The sequence below is a fragment of the Mobula hypostoma genome, chromosome 9 (assembly GCF_963921235.1).
Source record: "Mobula hypostoma chromosome 9, sMobHyp1.1, whole genome shotgun sequence".
Lineage (NCBI taxonomy): Eukaryota > Metazoa > Chordata > Chondrichthyes > Myliobatiformes > Myliobatidae > Mobula > Mobula hypostoma.
In genome coordinates, this window is record NC_086105.1 from 33,825,003 (window position 1) to 33,845,710 (window position 20,708).

A 20,708-nucleotide genomic window follows, 5' to 3' on the forward strand; every position below is an offset into this window, starting at 1 on the left:
CTCCTCTTGGTTTCCTCATCCACAGCATCATCTGACAAATCTTCTGTTTTCATAGCTCCATTGACTCCTTTCTTTTTGGCCTTCCATTCATTCAGCTGGGCTTTGGTCTTTGCACCTACTTTTACAAAAAGCTTTTTGAATCCTACTTGAAGTTCATACAGACAAGATTCTGGTTCTTTATACTGACAAAACCCAAATGTTTGCAACTTTCCTGAAGTTCCTTGAACTTTCTTCTATCTTAAACCCAAGCAACATTTCGCAGGTAACTGCCTGATTAACATATCAGAGGCTTTCCCAGATATGTTACCTACAACAACTGTTGTAGGTTGACCACTGCTTTTGTCACTTCCACAATTCCTCTGAGCAGAATGGTCCTTCTTTGGGAAAGTATGCTTTCCATCCTTTTGGGCAACAGTTCATAGTGAACAGTATGGAGACAGTTGTGGCATCATCCAATACCTTTCTTAGGCAGTGCATGTCCATTTACTTGAATTTTCAGAAGGCATTTGATAGGTTGCCTCACATGGAGCTGCTTAACAAGATAAAATCCTATTACATTACAGGAAAAGTACTGGCATGGATAGAGGAATGGCTGACAGAAAGAGGCACCTAGTGGGAATATAGGGGGCCTTTACTGGTTGGCTGCCAGTGACTAGTGATGTTCCTCAAGGGTCAGTATAGGGACTGCTACTTTTCTTATTGTTTGTCAATGATTTAGATAGTGGAATTCATGGCTTTGCGGCAAAGTTTGCAGATGATACAAAGGTAGGTGGATGGGTAGGTAGTGCTGAGGAAGCAATGTGATTGCAGTAGAACTTAGACAGATTGGAAGAGTAGGCAAAAAAGTAGCAGATGGAATACTGTATTGGGAAATGTATGATAATGCATTTTGGTAAAAGGAACAATAGTGCAGACTATTATCTAATTGGGGAGAAAATTCAAATGTCAGAGGTACAAAGGGACTTTGGAGTCCTCATGCAAGTCTCCCAGAAAGTTAATTCACAGGTTGGGTCTGTGGTAAAGAAGGCAAATGCAATGTTGGCATTTATTTCAAGGGAATAGAGTATAAAAACAAGGAGATAATGCTGAAGCTTTGTAAGATACTAGGCCACACATGGAGTATTGTCAACAGTTTTGAGCTCCACTTCTCAGAAAGGATGTATTCCCATTGGAGAGAGTCCAGAGGAGGCTCACAAGGATGATTCCAGGATTGAAGGGGTTAACATGTGAGGAGCTTTTGGCAACTTTGGGCCTGTACTCACTGGAGTTTTGAAGAATGTTGAGGGTCTCATTGAAACCCACCGAATGTTGAAAGGACTAGATAAGGTGAATGTGGAGAGGACGTTTCCTCTGGTGGAGGTATCCAGAACTAGAGAGCACAGGCTCAGAATTGAGGGGCAACCTTTTAGAACAGAAATAAGGAGGATTTTTTTTAGCCAAAGACTGGTGAATCTGTGGAATGCTCTGCAGACTGCGGTTGAGGCCAGGTCCATGGGTGTACTTAAAGCGGATGTTGATAGATTCCTGATTGGTCAAGGCATCAAGGGATATGGCGAGAGGGAAGGTGTATAGAGTTGAATGGGATCCAGGATCGGGGATCAGCCATAATGAAATAGCGGAGTGGACTCAATGGGCCGATGGCCTAATTCCACTCCTATATCTTATGGTCTTAATTTGCTTTCAGTTGACTCTATTACAGGGGATGTGGTGTGCAAATGGTAGATGGATCTCCAATCAAGTTGTAGTTGTCTGAGCCACTCACATACCCACAATGCTGGCCCTCCAGTTTTTACCACATTTGAGCCCAATGTAGCTTGTTGGTTGTTGTATTTCGCTGTTACAAATGTCATTCCCACAGGAGTTATCTTTTCTCCAGTATAAGTTCTTAGTTGGATATCTGCAGGTTTCAGTTCAGTATCTCTGAAATGCCGTCCAAACAGCAGAAACAGCAGAACCAGTGTCCAATTCCATTTTAACTAATTTGTCAGTTACCTCTGGTGTAAGTCACATTACCTGACTATTGTTGGTTTTCACATTGTAAATCTCAAGGCATTTCAGTCCGCTGTTCTTCTCATCATTTTCAGATTTTTCATCAACAGCGTACAGATTCATGCTTTTTTTTAAACTGCAACTTGACTTTTTAGCTTTTTCTCTTCCCTTTGTAATCCAGTTATTTGTGTTTGCCCAACATGTTTATTGTATGTGTCCTTCTTTGTTGAATTTTCTGCAAGTTTCGCCTTTAAATCTGCATTGGTCTGGTGTATGTGATCCCCTGCCACAACAGTAACACAATTTGTTCAGCCACACTAGTGGTATTGCATTTTTATTCACGCTCACCTTCATTCCTAACTACAACTCAATTGCATCTGTCTGCTGGTTCCATTGATACAGCTACTTAAAACGTTCTTTTAAATGTAAGTTGTGCTTCAGTTAGAAGCCATTCTTGAATGCTTTCTTGTAAGATCCACAAACTAAGTGATCACTTAGTGCATTATTAAGTCCATTACCGAACTAATAATACTCAGACAATCTCTTCAATTCACCCACCTATGCTGATAAGTGCACCCCTTCCATTTGATTCCATTTATGAAACCCAGTGTTTCTGCTTTTTTTTAAATTTATGATTATAATCACCCAGTACTTACTGTTTATGAATCCATGAAGTTATCCATTTTCTGCTTTTTTTAACTCTCTATTGTATCTCTCTCTCTCCCCTCCAAAAAAGACGTGTCATGGTCCGGATCGGGGTCCCTTTAAATTTACTTTGTTTATATTACGATCCGGACCGTTGGCTCCCTGTTTCCCTTTGGTTCCCTGTTTTCCCGTGTCGCTCGGCTTTGGTGATTGGAGGCAATTTACTCTCGACAGAATTGGTACTTTATAGTCTCCGGCTTTCAGCCGTTTGGTGCGGGAGCGTCTGCAAAGTCACCAAAGGTACGGCATGCCAATGTCATCTGGCCGGAGCAAGCCTAGTCTCTGCCCGAAGTGAGTGCCGGTAATTCGTCTTTCCTCACCAGAGCACCCCTGTCAAGTTACCTCGCCAAAGCGAGCCTGCAAAGTTTCCTCCCCGAGGTGGGTCCATCAGTTAACCCGCCAGAGGGAATCAAGAACCGCTGTCTACTGTTCATGGGCCGAGTCGAGAGCTCGCCACTACCCGGAGGCTCCAAGTCAAGTCCTGGCTCCAGCGGCATTCAAGTACCAAATCGAGTCCTGGCTCTGGCGGCATTCAAGTTCCGAGTCGAGTCCTGGCCCTGGCGGTCTGTGATTCCTGTCCTATCCCCCCTGTCTGAATCCCTTCTCTGCCCCTCTCGCCTCTAGCCCTCGTCTGCAGCTCTCGCCTCCACTTCGGTCTAGTTCTATCGCTGGAGCTAGATAGGTACTGTCTGGTGTTCTTTCGTGTTGGTCTTGTCTCGTCCTCGCCTCCGTAGGGTAAGTCAGGCCGTCTTGCTGTTGCGCCGCCAGGGGTCTTGTCTTGTCTTATCCTCGCCTCCATGGAGTAAGTCAGGCCGTCTTGCCGTTGCCTCGCAGAGGGTCATGAGTCCCGGCCCTAGGTCCTGTTCCCAAGGAGGGGTCCCAGCTCTGTTCTGTGTGTGAGTCCCGGCCCTATGTCCTGTACCCAAGGAGGGGTCCCGGCTTTGTGTTCTGTGTATGTGTCCATGGTTCCATGTACCTGCTCTCCTGAGACCGAGGCTCTGTGTTCCCATGTTCCTCCTCTCCCTAGCCCATGTCATATCCTTGCCTGGTTCTGGGGTCCAAGCCAGAGGCAAGACCCAGGTACTGGGGCCTTGCCCAGTCTCTGGCTCGGAGTCCATACCCTAGCCTCTTCATGTCTCCTCTAGTTCTGGGATCCAATTCCGAGTCCAAGCCCAGACCCTTGGTCCCAGCTGAGTTGTAGTCCTGAGTCCTTGTCCAATTCGCTACTCCTGCTCCTGCCTTGCTCTCCTGGTATCGAACAATTAGCTAAATCTAAGTAACCTCACATGATGTATTTGGGTTCACCCTTGCTCCCAATACCCCACCATTGTGACAACATGATGCGCTGCCTTTTTTAAAAACTCTAACATCTCACTGCACTCCAACTGGTAGGTAGTCGTCTCGGGTTTGTTTAAAGCTTTCTCATCACCACTGGTTTGTTTTGTAATTCCAAAACATAAAAACTAATTGAAAGGAAAACAAGAGAGCCAGGAATGCGGATCTAAGCAAATCTTTAAGCAGCATAATGATGTATGCCATTTACGTATCCTTACATATAATCCATAATGCATTATGTAAACAACAAAGAATGCTTAATCAAACAATATAGTTACAATATTACTCAAATATTACTGAAATTTTAAATACACCACCCAGCACTAGGTCTTTTTCTTCTTATGGTAAATATCAATGATTTGGACTTAAATGAAGAGGTCATATTCAAGAAACCAACAAATGTTTCCAAAATAGCCAGTGTTGTACATAAAAAGGAAGAAGGTTATAAACTGCAAATGGCTAATAAAGTGGTATTTGGAATTGAACATCGAGCTGGTTGATTGAGCTAGGACTGTATAAAACATAAGATGACAATGTAAAAATACTATCGTCACATTACAGGAGAAAGTAATAACACCAGAGATGATATATCCAGCAAAGAACTCTGCCTGAGAAAGTGTACACTGCAAGTCAAGCAACGTGCAGAGCACCCTGCTCCATACACTTTACTTAATAATTATGAATTAGCGTCTAATGAATGTTGGAGTTTCTGATATGTTATTTTAACACATATGCTAGTCTGATGGGAGTTAGAAGTCAGAGAATGGCTCCATTAATACTTTCATAACTTTCCCAATAAAATATCATACTAATATGTGTGGATAAGCACTTATTTAATAAGTGTTTCATAAATTTGTTGCCAGGCTCAAAATTTTATTTATAGAGATAGACTGGCTATATTAGAGTTATTTACTTTGGAATAGAGGGGAAATTTGATAAAGTTAGGTAAGTTTAGTCTGAGCACACCCTATTACCATTACCATTTCTCTTCCGGCATAGACACACTGTGGATCACAAATGCTTCTTCTATGTTCTAAGTTTCTATAATTCTTTCATCTTCTCCCTCCATTGATGAAAAATGCAAGGAGCAATTGCACTTGCTATGTCAAAACATAATCTAGAATTGTTGCCCAATGTTGCCTCTCCCACAACCAGAATTTTAGACCCTGAGACCATAAGATATGGCAGTAGAATTAGGCCATTTGGCCCATCAAATCTACTCTGCCATTTGATTATGGCTGATCCAATTTTCCTCTCAGCCCCAATCTCCTGCCTTCTCCCCGTATCCTCTCATGGTATGACGGATCAAGAATCTATCAAACTCTGCCTTAAATATACACAAAGATTTGGCTTCTACAGCTGCCTGTGGCAAAGAATTCCACAGATTTGCCACTCTCTGGCTAAAGAAATTTCCTCTCATCTCCATTCTGAAAGGAAATCCTTCTATTCTGAGGCTGTGTTCTCTGGTCTTAGACTCTCCCACCATAGGAAACATCCACTCAGTAAAGGCCTTTCACCATTTGATAGATCTCCTTGAGGTCACCCCTCATTCTTCTGAATTCTAGTGAATACAGGCCCAGAGTCATTAAACGCTCTTCATATGACAAGCCATTCAATCCTAGAATCATTTTTGTCAAGTCAAGTCAAGTCGCTTTTATTGTCATTTCGACCATAAACTGCTGGTACAGTACACAGTAAAAATGAAACAATGTTCCTTCAGGACCATGGTGCCACATGAAACAACACAAAACTGCACTAGGCTACCTGAACCTACTTTGAACCTTCTCCAGTTTCAGCACATCATTTCTAAGATAAAGGGCCCAAACCTGCTCATAATACTCCAAGTGAGGCCTCACCAATGTCTTACAAAGTTTCAACATTACATTCTTGCTTTTATATTCCAACCTTCTTGAAATGAATGCTAACATCACATTTGCCTTCCTCACCACAGACTTAATCTGCCAATTAACCTTTAGGGAATCCTGCACAAGGATTCCCAAATCCTTTTATGCCTCAGTTTTTTGTATTTTTCTATACATTTAGAAAATAGTCAACCCTTTCATTTCTTCTACCAGAATGCATGACCATATACTTGCTAACACTGATTTCCATCTTCCATTTCTTTGCCCATTCTTCTAATCTGTCTAAGTCCTTCCGTAGCCTCTCTACTTCCTCAAAACGACCTCCCCTCCACCTATTATCATATCATCTGCAAACTTTGCAACAAGTCATCAATTTCATCAATCAAATCATTGACATATAATGTAAAAAGATTCAGCCCCAACATAGATCCCTGTTGAACACCACTAGTCACTGGCAGCCAACCACAAAAGGCTCCCTTTATTCCCACCCTTTACTTCCTGCCAATCAGCCACTGCTTTATCCATGCTAGAATCTTCCCTGTAATACCAGGGGCTCATAGCTTGTTAAGCAGCTTCATGTGTGACACCTTGTCAAAGGCATCCTGAAAACATGAACCAATTCTCCTTTGTCAATCCTGCTTGTTATTTCTTCCATGAATTCCAACAGATTTGTTTTCCTGCATCATTTTCCAATGGTCAGATATCCACTCTTGCCTTTCTTTTACTCTTTATGTATCTGAAGAAACTTCTGGTACCCTCTTTAATATTATTAGCTAGCTTACGTAGGCGATAAAATAGGGTCTTTTAAGAGCCTCCTGGATAGGTACATGGAACTTACAAAAATAGAGGGCTATGGGTAACCCGAGGTAATTTCTAAAGTAAGTACATTGTTCGGCACAGCATTGTGGGCCAAAGGGCCTGTATTGTGCTGTAGGTTTTCTATGTTCTATGTTCTACTTTTGTATTCCATCTTTACCTTCTTATGACTTTTTGGTTGCCTTCTGTTGCTTTTCAAAAGCTTCCCGATCCCCTAACTTCCCACTAATTTTTGCTCTATTGTATGTCCTCTCTTTGGCTTTTATGTTGGCTTTGACTTCTCTTGTTAGCTGTGGTTGTGTCATCTTGCCTGCAGAATACTTGTTCCTCTTTCAGGTGTATATATCCTGTGCCTCCTGAAATGCTTACAGAAATTCCAATCATTGTTGCTCTGCCGTCATCCCTGCCAGTGTTCTTTTCCAATCAATTCTGGCGACCAACTAATACACTTCTCCTTCTCAAATTTCAGGGTGAATTTAATCATATTATGATTACTTTCCCCTCAGGGTTCTTTTACCTTAAGCTCTCTAATCAATTCTGGTTCATTGCACAACACTCAACCCAGAATAGCTGATCCCCTAGTCAGCTCAACCATGAACTGCTCTAAAAAACTATCTTGTGGGCATTCTAGAAATTCCCCCTCTTGGAATCCAGCACCAAACTGGTTTTCCCAATCTACCTGCATATTGAAATCCCCCATGATTAGTGCAGCATTTCCCTTTTGGCATGCATTTTCTTTCTCCCATTGTAATCTGTAGACGACATCCTTGCTACTGTTTGGGGAGCGGTAGATGTATACAACTCCCACCACGGTCTTTTTACCCTTGCAGTTACTTAGTTGTTTACCCTTGCAGTTACATAATGATTCTACAGTTTCCAAGCCTATGTCACCTCTTTCTAATGATTTGATTTCATTTTTTTTTACCAACAGAACACTATTCCCTCTGCCTTCCTGCCTGCCCTTTAGATACAATGTGTATCCTTGGACATTAAGCTCCCAGCTATGATCTTCTTTCAGACATGATTCAGTGATGCCTACAACATCATACATGCCAATCTGCAACTGTGCTACAAGTTCATTTATCTTATTCCATATACTGTGCATTCAGATATAACACCTTCAGCCCTTATTCACTGTTTTCAATTTTGTTTGCCTTTTACATTACATTTTCTGTGTGTTGCTTGGACTTCCAGCATCTACAGATTTTCTCATGTTTATATTTCAACATTCATACTGTTTCCTTACTGGTGGCCATTGGCAACAGAGACTTTGTAAATTCTATTACTGACCTAATGGACTCCAGCACATTTCACACAATTTGGAAGCTGAATTTGGAACCTTGCTTACATTTATGACGTAGTTGTTCACTGTGAATGTGAAAAAGTCAAATGGTGAGCTTGAAGCTTGTCTGCATAGTAACTGCACATCAAGTAAAAGGAATTACTGCTTTTCTCATATACACTTGAATCTGTGACTCCCATTTTGAGTGCCAAGAAAAATATTTTGGTGCTGGAGTGTCTATATAGAGTTGATCTGGAATTACTTCACTTCCTGAATGGAATATCTTACCAGCAAATAGCAATGAATGGTCAGATTATAATTCCTTTCAAAGCAGCCAAGTGAAGTTGATTTGTTACAACACTGGAATTTATATATTAAAAAATGACATTGAAACTTGAATCTATGTAATTAACCTGGTCAAAGAAGAGTTCATAAACCCAACTACTTTCCTTTCCCTCGCCCGTTATCACAAACCCATCAAGCAGTTCAACGGCCACAGCATCTTCAATTATATTTGCAGTTTCAAGTTATTGAACTTGATCCAAATTTCACAGAGAAAGTGTTACCCCATTTTATTTTCTTGTATTCATACATTCATACCAATTGGTTGCAATATGGCATTCCTATTACCAGAGGAATAATTAACAGGCTTAATTATTTTAAGTTTTTACAGGTTCCTAATATTGCATTAAGCAAGTTCATCCTTCAGCAATGATTTTTCCATAAATACTGTTAAATCCAGTTTTATAATTTTACTATTCATACCATTTAATCACTGAAATTGGTAAAATTTGGAACAAGTTATCTATTTTATATATTGTTGAACGTATTTTCTTAAATGTACTAATTACTGCCTTAAAACTGGTCCAGAGACCATTACATAACACTTCTCCACTCAAGAATTTTGAATGGGACCACAAGAAATGCTATAGAACAGAGATATGAACAACATACTTATAATACGACCAATCTCTTTGCTGACTACTCTTTATTTTGTACATCCAACTGCTTTACAATTTATAGTGCCAGTTGCTCAAAAATTGAGTCATACAAAATTCAGCAATGTTTTAAATTTACAAATCGTATTTATTTTTAAGAACAGATAATGACAAAATGTGAAAAATATCTCACCAAAGAACATTTCTAGATGTGTTTCAGTGTGGACTGCAACATAATTGAGAATTTTAACCAAATTGGAAACTGTTAGAGATGACAGTCATTTCTTGCATAATCTGAATGGAGATTTGCAAGGTATCTACTACAAAATATTGGGGAAAAAACTGCCTCGATTTGTCAAGGGTGAGAAGATTGAAAGCTTGATTAGATCAAGACTTTCAAATGTGAGAGATTGTGCCGAAATGGGATCTGATTTACATTTAGCAATGAAATGCATTAATTTTATTAATAATAAATATGCATCTGCTTTTATCATTACATGGCTCCCCTGACTCCAATGCCTTTTGCTCCTTTTCCCCAGCACGATTATATTTATTTAATTCTCCTATTATTTTTCTTCATGGAGTTAAATGGTGACTCCTTTGATGGCGTGGGCAGTTAGATGCACGGGCTTCTATCTTCTGCATGATAGAAAGCTCCATGTTTGACTGCAGTAGTGGGGACTTGATACTTCGGCAAGTTTTCTCACGTTTTAAGATGTTTGAACTTGGACCCAGGAATCAAAACTATTTGACATTGTTTGTATGCCTGCACTAAACTACCAATCAACCCAAAACAATTTAAGTTGATACTAAACAAAATACTGCAAGATAGCATAGAGTTGTTCATGTAATCAAAATGATGAAGCTCAAGTTCAGCTGAATGCACATACGGTAGATACAACCAAACGAAACAACATTCCTCCAGACCACAGTGCGTCCAGAAAACATATATCACAAACAGCACATAAACCAAAATATTATACTACAAATGGGTTAATAAAATATAATTCAAAATGCATGTATTAAAGCAGAGCATAGATAAACAGTAAACAGCTCACTGTTCTAGTGATGAGACCTCAGTGGTGACAGGGTATTCATTAGTCTCACAGACTGAGGGAAGAAGCTGTTATGCTGTCTGGCAGTCCTAGTCCTGATGCTCCTGTACCTCCTTCCTAATGGTAGTGGGTCAAAGAGATTGTGGGATTCAACAATGATTTGGGCCCTTCATCTGCAAAAGCTTCTGCTAAATGTCACAAATAGAGGGGATGGAGATCCCGATGATCTTCTCAGCAGTTCTTACTATCCTCTATAGGGTCTTGCGGTCCATTGCTTTACAGCTTCCGTACCACACAATGATGCAGTCAGACAGGACACTCTCGATAGTGCTCCTGCAGAAAGCTTTGCTTTACTTTACTTTACTTTATTGTCGCCAAACAATTGATACTAGAACGTACAATCATCACAGCAATATTTGATTCTGTGCTTCGCGCTCCCTGGAGTACAAATCGATAGTAAATAGTAAAGATTTAAATTATAAATCATAAATAGAAAATAGAAAAGGGAAAGTAAAGTAGTGCCAAAAAAAAACAGAGAGGCAGGTCCGGATGTTTGGAGGGTACGGCCCAGATCCGGGTCAGCATCCGTTCAGCAGTCTTATCACAGTTGGAAAGAAGCTGTTCCCAAATCTGGCCGTATGAGTCTTCAAGCTCCTGAGCCTTCTCCCAGAGGAAAGAGGGACGAAAAGTCTGTTGGCTGGGTGGGTCGTTTCCTTGATTATCCTGGCAGCACTGCTCCGACAGCGTGCAGTGTAAAGTGAGTCCAAGGACGGAAGACTGGTTTGCGTGATGTGCTAGGCTGTGTTCATGATCTTCTGCAGCTTCTTCCGGTCTTGGACAGGACAACTTCCCTACCAGGTTGTGATGCACCCTAGAAGAATGCTTTCTACGGTGCATCTATAAAAATTAGTGAGGGTTTTAGGGGACAGGCCAAATTTCTTTAGCTTTCTCAGGAAGTAAAGGTGCTGGTGGGCCTTCTTGGCAGTGGACTCTACTTGGTTGGACCAAGTCAGGTCATTTGTGATATTGACTGTACAGCTTTAGAACAGGGCAAGGAGCCTTTCACCGCTCTATCTATTAATATCGCTGAAGAGGAATTAAAGGTATTAGGAGAGGTACTTAGCAGGTTACAGAGCACAAAGTCCAGCTAAAATAGAACAAGTGTGCAGTCATGAGGTCCGAAGAAGTCTGCCGATTTCAGGATTTCAGGATGTTCAGGATTTACATGAGTGGGTATAGATTTGCCCAGGAGCTAGAGATGGCTTTGTTGGATGCAAAAGAGCTGACTGAGGTTATTAAGTTTTACTCCTTCCTCACGCCTTCACCTCAGTAAGAAAAACAATGTGCATGTTTGAAAGAAGATTCAGCAACTATTTTTTGAAATATTAATTCTATAAGTTGCTGGTTGGCATGCATTTGGATTGTCATGGACTGTAAATTACCTAGTCAGGTTGGAGTGATGAGGAGATCAAGTCCTTCTTGAGAAGGCTGCAGAGTTGTTGCTGTTCTTAAAGAACACCACAGAGTAGTTATTCTAAAGGTGCTATACTAAAGGTTAACTATGCCCATGTTGATCATGTGAAAGCCCTGACCAGAGGCTTTTTGCACTGACTTGAGCTTCATCAGGACACAGAGGTCCATAAACACCTGCCGTTCAATATTTTTTTCAAAATAGCCACACAGAGTAGTTTGGGCGTTGACCTTGGGTCAGGTTCCTCCACAGAAAAGTCCTTAAAGAATATGGGGACAGCTTTTGCAATATATAGCCTCTCTTAGTGACTGATTTCTGACAATACTTTTCACTTCAGGTTGGCAGTTTGTCATGACCTTTGGTTCAATGAAATTGACATAGTTAAAAATCCCTATGCCACCCAGTATCAGAATCAGAATCAGAATCAGTTTTAATATCACTGGCATATGTCATGAAATTTGTTAACTTTACGGCAGCAGTACATTGAAATACATGATAAATAAATATAGGGGAAAAGAAAATGAATTACAGTAAGTATATACTGTATATGTCTAATAAATAGTTGTTAAAATAAGTCATGCAAAAAAAAAGTAGTTAGATAGTGTTTATGGGTTCAATGTCCATTTTGAAATCGGATGACCGAGGGGATGAAACTGTTCCTGAATTGCTGAGTGTGTGACTTCAGGCTTCAGTACCTCCTTCCCAAAGGTAACAATGAGAAGAGGGCATGTCCAAAACGGTGGGGGTCCTGAATACCCCCCACCACCCAGGAACTGCTCCGCGAAGCTGTCTTGGATACTACAGAGGCTAGTACCCATATTGGAGCTGACTAATCTGTAACTTTCTGTAAGTTTCTGCAACTTACTTCAGTCTTGTGAAGTAGCCACCCACCCCCACCTCCAATACCAGACAGTGATGCAGCCAGTCAGAATGCTTTCCACTGTACATTTGTAGAAGTTTTCAAGTGTTTTAGTTGACAAACAAAATCTCCTCAAACTTCTAATTACATATATCTGCTGTCTTGCCTTCTTTAATTGGCAAGGCTTAACAACAGGCTTGCAGAGGGCAGGTAACAAAGAACCAATAATTACTAGAAAAAAATGCGCACTAGTAAAATACATTTCATCTATTTCTATCTCTGCTCTGGCCCCAGATGTACAATGTCAGGTTGATCATTGACATCTGCTTACCTGTCTAGTGAAAGGGAGCAGCTTCCAACAGCTTGGCTACAACTCAGTGGGGGCACTTTGTCATTACACTGGACTATCCAAACCTAGATGGAAAACATTTACGAGGGAATGATAAATTAATGTATATAATTAAATAATGTGCATTCTTTAGTTATCATTTGATGTTAAGCAGCTTAACTTAGATTCAGAATTATCTTGCTAGCAATTAACTTAAACTAAACTTTGAAATTAGTTCATAGAGAACTGAAACAATTAGTGCACTGTACAATTGTACTCTTGGTATTTAACTGGATCAATTGCTGACAACTGTTTATAACTGGCATTAATCCTTAACAATTACATTGAGGAAATCTTGTCAAACCATCTTAATTAGAAAAAGCATAATATGGATTATTCACTCCAAGATAAGACATTTATTTGTAAAGATGCCTCCAAAGCCGATTGGTGTGAATTATATGGATTTAAATGGTAAGAAATCGATGATAACTACTATTTATTCTTACATGACAATGCTCCTTCCTTAATGAGTGGTATGAATAATTACAGAAATTGAGAGTCAAATATGATCTGTCTTGTCAAAATTCTCTTAAAAGAACCATCAGACAAGTTCTTTGGACAGTAAAACTTATCTGGTCACTTCAACTGGAAACTTCTTCTGAAATTGTGAGAATGCTAATTGCAAGCTAATCGTTCCCCACCAACCTTCTGGAGCCTTGGGTGATGCTCTTCTAGCAATAATGCAGTATTTCATTTCCCCTCACTTTGAAAGCTTCAATTTCAAAGAAGTAAATATTGGCCATTGCACTGTATCCTTCGCCTTTGTGCACTGTTCATTGGGAATGAATTGCTCCAGTGTTCTGGGCAGCAAATCAGTTTCACATTGAAGTATATGCAATAATGTGGTGAGTGAAAATGGAGTGCTCAAGTTTTTCCAGGCTACTGAGTCATTCATGTCCAGAGAGGGTGTGCCCCCAGTGCTGGATGATATGATTGTTTTGCACCAACATCTGCAGTGCCCTCTTCTTTATCCACCTTGTGGTGTAGTCTCCCAGGCAATGCTGAGTTTTCCTGCTAATTATGTTGGATTCAATAGATAACAACAATGTTACAAGCTATGTTTGAACTGTGTCCTGGACAGGTGTGGATGGTGGAATCTCAGATTGAATAAGTCAATGGCATTTCTCAATAGGATCCATAACCTTGATTGTAATGATGCACAACTGGAATTTATGGATCAGAGACAGGTGTGAGAAGCCGAGGAAGGTCGGATAGCTTTGTTCCCCCAAGGTTCAGACCTCAGAGCAGTGCTAGCTTAAAAGGTATCTGGCAAGTTGAAGTTTCCCATGAGTGCTTCAGCAATGACCATGAGAAAATAACTTTGGTGATCTACGGTGAATTGAACTTTCAGGAATAAGTTTTTTTTAATGATTCGTGAAGAGCTCCATATTTTGAAGAGAGCACAAAATATTCCATGAGGACAGTCTAATGGTCCATATTCTGAACTTTGGGGGAGCCAATATTGCTGGCAAATCTATTTACTTGTTCAGTTTCATCTTCTTTAAGAAAAAGTGGTGTTTTTTTCTGGCAGAATAGAACATCAGTGACCTCTCTAGAATTGAAATAATCATCAAATTGTGAGATAGGGCATGCATCATATGTGACTATGTGAATGATCGTGGTGCAAGAAAGCAAGATATTAATCTGTAAAGATACAAACACGAAGAAATCTGCAGATGCTGGAATTTCAAGCAGCACACATAAAAGATGCTGGTGAACGCAGCAGGCCAGGCAGCATCTCTAGGAAGAGGTACAGTCGATGTTTCGGGCCGAGACCCTTCGTCAGGACTAACTGAAAGTAAGAGATTTGAAAGTCGGAGGGGGAGGGGGAGATCCAAAATGATAGGAGAAGACAGGAGGGGGAGGGATGGAGCCAAGAGCTGGACAGTTGAATAACAAAAGGGATATGAGAGGATCATGAGATTGGAGGCCTAGGGAGAAAGAAAGGGGGAGGGGTGAAGCCCAGAGGATGGGCAAGGAGTATAGTGAGAGGGACAAAGGGAGAAAAAGAATATAATAAAATAAATAAATAACGGATAGGGTATGATGGGGAGGAGGGGCATTAACAGAAGTTAGAGAAGTCACTGTTCATGCCGTCAGGTTGGAGACTACCCAGACGGAATATAAGGTGTTGTTCCTCCAGCCTGAGTGTGGCTTCATCTTGACAGTAGAGGAGGTTGTGGATAGGCATATCAGAATGGGAATGGGACATGGAATTAAAATGTGTGGCCACTGGGAAATCCTGCTTTCTCTGGCGGACAGAGTGTAGGTGTTCAGCAAAACGGTCTCCCAGTCTGTGCCGGGTCTCACCAATATACAGAAGGCCACATCAGGAGCACCGGACGCAGTATATCACCCCAGCCGACTCACAGGTGAAGTGTTGCCTCACCAGGAAGGACTGTCTGGGGCCCTGAATGGTGGTAAGGGAGGAAGTGTAAGAGCATGTGTAGCACTTGTTCCGCTTACAACGATAAGTGCCAGGAGGGAGATCGGTGAGGAGGGATGGGGGGGGAGGAATGGACAAGGGAGTCGCGTAGGGAGCGATCCCTGCAGAAAGCAGAGAGGGGAGAGGGAAAGGTGTGCTTAGTGGTCGGATCCCGTTGGTGGTTAAATCTGTAAGATATATCAATCTAGGTATCAGTATGTGAACTTGACATGTGGCTGCAGAAGATCCCGTATCTCTATGATAACTGCTATTAAATCTTCAGCTTATGGAAATGTTGCCCTTCAGAGATGTCAAGGTAGGAGTAGGTGTCCCTGTAGATTATGGCAATGGGGACTTCAAATGAGATTATGTCTACCTCAGGATCCATGAATTTGCCTGCAATGTCAGCCCTGAAGCTCCCACTCTGAAAGCATAGCCAATGTTATTTTTTTTCTCTAAAATACCCAATATGGTTAGTTTTCAAATGCTGAAATGTTGGTCATGCTCTGTGAACACTCATCACCATTCAGGGCTCCAAACAGTCCTTCCAGGTGAGGCGACACTTCACTTGTGAGCCTTTTGGAGACATTAATTATATGTAATTGCTCCTGGTGTGGCCTCCTGTACATCAGTGAGACCCAACGTGGATTGGGAGGCTGCCTCGTCGAGCACTTTCGCTCCATCCGCCACAAAAAGTGGGATCTCCCACCACATTTTACTTCTTCCTTCCCTCCTATCACCCTCTTATTCTAACTTCTCCCCTTCCTTCCAGGATCTGATTGAAACATATAAGATTATTAAGGGATTGGACAGGCTAGAGGCAGGAAACATGTTCCCGATGTTGGGGGAGTCCAGAATCAGAGGCCACAGTTTAAGAATAAGGGGTAGACCATTTAGAACGGAGTTGAGGAAAAACTTTTTCACACAGAGGGTTGTGGATCTGTGGAACGCTCTGCCTCAGAAGGCAGTGGAGGCCAATTCTCTGGATTCTTTCAAGAAAGAGTTAGATTGAGCTCTTAAAGATAGCGGAGTCAAGGGATATGGGGAGAAGGCAGGAATAGGGTACTAATTGTGGATGATCAGCCATGATCACAGTGAATGGCAGTGCTGGCTCAAAGGGCTGAATGGCCTACCCCTGCACCTATTGTCTGTTGTCTATTTGTCTTTCCAGTCCTGATGAAGGGTCTTGGCCCAAAACGTCAATTGTTTACTCTTTGCTATAAATACTTCCTAGCCTGCTGAGCTCCTCCAGCATTTTGTGTGTGTCAATTTGAGTAGTGTCTAGTTTGAGCAGTTCTGTAGTAATCATGGAAATTTGAACTTTTATTGTGATGACAAGTATCATTAAGAAAACTTGATTAAGATTGTGCTTTGGGCTAATGTCATCTAATTTTTGCTTGAAGTACTCTAAAGTGGTATTGCATGAGGATTGACATTATTCAATGTACATAGCTCTGATGCAGAAACTACATTATTGCTAGAGATGCCTATTCAAATTTCCAGAGTAATGCAATGTTTCCTGGGAAGGATCGCAGTTGTATTCCACTCTAGGTAAAATCATTTTAACAAAACATTGGTCCATTTTAGGTTCTTGGCACACAACTCATAATTTACAAGTATATTATTCTACCATTGCTATTTATACTATTTTTCCTATGGTGCTACTGATCTTGTTCTCAAGCCATGGTAGGTGTTTGGAGCAATGCCTGCAGGAACTCAGGACTGTACATTGAAACTATGTGAAAATGAAAAAAAAACTGCAGATCCCAGAATTCTGAAATATGTACTGAACAAAGGGTTTGGCTCTTTAACATTAAATCTGTTTCTCTATCCACAGCTGCTGCCTACCTTGTTGAGTTGCACCAATGAAACAAAGCGTAGACTTGTTTTAAGTTAACCAGTCAAAAGCTTTGCATTATAATTGCCATGTTTCAATTTGTTCATTGATTTTTATTTAATCAGCTGGGTTTTTTTCTGGAACAACAACAGTGTTGCTTGCCATCCTTGCTTTAACCTTTAGAGTATGTCAACTTAAGTAAAATGCATCAATGCCAGCTTGATGAAGGAATAACCTCACCTTGCATAATTCTGTGTTTCATTAGTGCTACATTCCATACCTGCCATAAAAACTTTGAAGTGATTGAACCTGGATATTTACGCACCTGACCAAAGACTTATCTGATAATGAATCTTCACTCTGTTGCCATTTGTGTCGACCACGTGTGATTGTTTACCAATAACTCTGCAATAGGATGTCCCAGCATCCAGCCCCCTCCCACCCCTGTTGTTGACAGCCACTTGCCTCGTGCTGGATTTGGTAGTGCCACTGCGAAATACTGTGGACTCATCATGTTAGTGATGTCTTGTACAAGCTCCAGCAAATCATAATGAAGCCCCCACCCCCACTTGCTTCTAGATATCCAACAAAGGAATATGGTGTGACAGATGGAAGTTGCAATGTTGCTGTTCCCACTGGGTGTACTACCTCTGCCTGCATCAGCTGCTAAAGCAGCATTAATCTAGCTCCAGTGATCAGAATGAAAGAGAACCAGCATACCTTTAACCCCCTGAATGCTGCTCAGATTCAGCAGACTATGTCTGAAACAAAGACTACAATGTTCACACATTTTTGGATACAATGCTTTAAAGCATAGTAGCCTCCCTATATCTGTGACTGTTCTTAAGATGCTTTGTTTGTTTAATGATTTACTAGCTGTTCAAATCTCACTTTTAATACTTCAGGGGTACTACAGAACCATGAAGTTTATATTCTAGTGTAGTGTATTGATTAGCTGCTTCCAACTTGACTTTTAGCTAAGTGTAAACTAGATACACCTTATTGTTATAGAAAAAAAGAAAAATATTGATTTCTTAAATGAAGATTATGTGAAGTGAAATGAATGACTGGTGAATTTATGGCTTGCTAGGCAGGGGTGAGTCTTTTTTTTTGCTGCAATTTTACATTTATTAAACTACAGAATGAAGCACATATTTTACACATTCTAAACATTTTACACATCAAATCGCTCTGGTTATTCTGTTAAATGGGCAAATGAAAACCTCAAGACATCTATGACAAGAATATCTGTATAAAAATTGTGAATATGTAAACTGTTTAAGCAGGGAACCCAGTGATAGGTTTCCACCTCTTCCAAGTCATCCATTTTGTTGCATATTTTATTGTTGGTTTGTGGAGGAAGGGAGGGAGGGAGAAAGTAAAAAGTTACATCAACTCACAGGCTTTGTTTCAGATGGTTAAATGCTAATTTCTTTTTTTCGCATGACCACTGGTAGTTATTCTAGCCAATTTCTGCCTGGTCCCGATTAACTACATCAAGTGTTCAAGTTAAATTTTAAACAAAAACTTTAAGAAAGCAAGATTGTTCCACTGGTTTCCTTCCGTGTTGGAAAGTCAACCAGACATGCGACTGAACAGAATGGCAATTCTGTAACTTAAGCACTGATGCCAGACAAACCGGTAGCCGGAAAGCCACTTTCCCGGCTCGGCTGGAAACAAGAAGGCACACATGAAGAGTTCTTCACTGATGTTTCCAATGTTAAACCAACTTCCTGCATCCAACACCAATCACTTATTGACATCACACAGTAAACGGGCAGTTTCTGGAACTCGTTAAAGGCTGATTGCTTCAATGTGTATGCTCCCATGTTTTCAAAGATGACCCAATCACCTACACTTCATTCAGGTAGAAGACAGTGCTGTACAACCTGATCAAGCCCATCACAGGATGGTCCCCACAGGCTACTGGCAAATACAGGCTCTCCTGAATTAAGTTTCTTGTGAAGAATTGGAATGGCATTCACAGTTCCATACAAGCTATTTGCAAAACACTGGGAATTTCTTGCTCTTGATCAAATCGGGCTACACCAGTGTTGTAATGGGATGTTAATGAGCATTTTGTTGATGAATGCTCTACTAGAAAATTCAATTGCATTGGAGGCCCAAAAGCGTAAGAAATGTGCCACCTGAGAGTTGAAGTCGGGGTGACAATAATAAGAGCTTGTGTGCAGTGGTAGAGGTGTAAGAGGAGGAAATATCAAGACTGGTGCCATGACCTTGGAGACGAGACCCAAGTAGGGTTTGAAGGAGGATCGCAGCCATGAACTGGAGTGGTCAGGAGTGAACATGGGAAAACTGAGTTGCACATATGGATGATGGAGTGGTGGGGAGGGGAGGGGGAGTGCGTGTAGGCAGAGGCTCAAGATTGCAATTAGGGATCAGAATTGAAGAACACTTCTAAGATTCTGGGGTAGCAATAAGATAAGCCTCACTCACAACACGCTGGAGGAACTCGGCAGGTCGGGCAGCATCAGTTGAAATGATGAGTCGATGTTTCGGGCTTGGAAGAAGGCTGGTAGGTTTAGTTGAAATAGTTTTCAACTAAACCTACCAGCCTTCTTCCAACTCTCCCCCACCTTCTTTCTTCAGTCCTGACGAAGGGTTCCGGCCCGAAACGTTGACTCATCATTTCAACTGATGCTGCCCGACCTGCTGAGTTCCTCCAGTGTGTCGTGAGTGTTGCTTTGATCCCAGCATCTGCAGATTATTTTATGAATAAGATAAGCGTCCTTTGGGAATCTTAAGGGATAATAGGGTTGTACTGTATATTTGTGAGTACTGGTAGGGTCTCTGCTATCAAGAAGATCACAGTGTTTTTTTAGAATCAGTAGAATCATAAGAATGGAAAATCAGGTAATCAAAGTTTGAAGGATTTTTTAGGATTGAAGTTTGGAGACCAGAAAGCTGGCAGCAAGATCAATGTGGGTGATCTGCTCATGTGCAAGTAGGGTTCAGAAAGTTGGAACTTAGGGATTTATCCAGTGAGGATCTTGGTCCAGCATTGCTTTGGAGGGACCTAGTTGTCCTGGGAGTGATCAAAATGATTGCTTCTGAAACAATTTAGTCCAAATTCCCCATTTGGTTCTAAAAGTACCATGCTTTCAGAGATGGTAAATTGAATAGAAATATTATGTTTTTATATTTTATTCCAGTTGAAAATCATTTTAATTTCCATTACGCTAAATATATAGTATACACTTGAATTTACAGGCCGTGCAAATTACAATTTTTGAGAAGAAAACTGTCATCTTTAACTCAAGTATAGAAACATACCCTTAAATAATCACAAAACCAGTTTATGTTGAATTCTGTGAAAATAATTTGCTTACATATTGTTTAGATACAAGGGGATAATTAGCTGAAATGTTCCTGAGATGGACCATTTAAACAATATTTGCCTGTTGGAAATATTAACATGATAACATGACTAGAGAGTAAACAGGAATACTTGTTCTTTAAGCTTTACATTTAGACTATAATCACAGATGCTTTGTATCATTTAGTGCAAATGTAGAATGTGGAATTTGCTGTACACCATACTTTTGAAATGAATACATTCTTCCTCCATCACAAGCCAAAACAATTATCATTTTCTCACAATGATTAAAATATTCATCTCTCCCAAATATCAAACAGATACACATTTTTGTTTTTGATCTCTCTGTACTGGTCTTTAGTTTTATTTTGATATTTACAATGTTATTTAATCCCTGATAAATGCAGAA

At 40.7% G+C, this 20,708-nt stretch overlaps 2 protein-coding genes across 3 annotated transcripts in view; one reads left to right on the forward strand and one right to left on the reverse strand.

The window, feature by feature from the left end:
* The window catches only part of cacna2d4a (calcium channel, voltage-dependent, alpha 2/delta subunit 4a), a 366,454-nt gene that overhangs the window by 233,706 nt on the left and 112,040 nt on the right, over positions 1–20,708 (forward strand). The window lies entirely within an intron of this gene.
* The window catches only part of LOC134351628 (leucine-rich repeat and transmembrane domain-containing protein 2-like), a 67,094-nt gene that overhangs the window by 45,839 nt on the left and 547 nt on the right, over positions 1–20,708 (reverse strand). The window contains exon 2 of one of the 2 annotated variants that reach the window (XM_063058031.1): positions 12,644–12,726. The exons of the other annotated variant lie outside the window; for it this stretch is intronic. The gene's annotated coding sequence lies outside the window, so the exon portion shown is untranslated. The remainder of the gene's footprint in view (positions 1–12,643; positions 12,727–20,708) is intronic. 2 annotated transcript variants of the gene reach the window in all.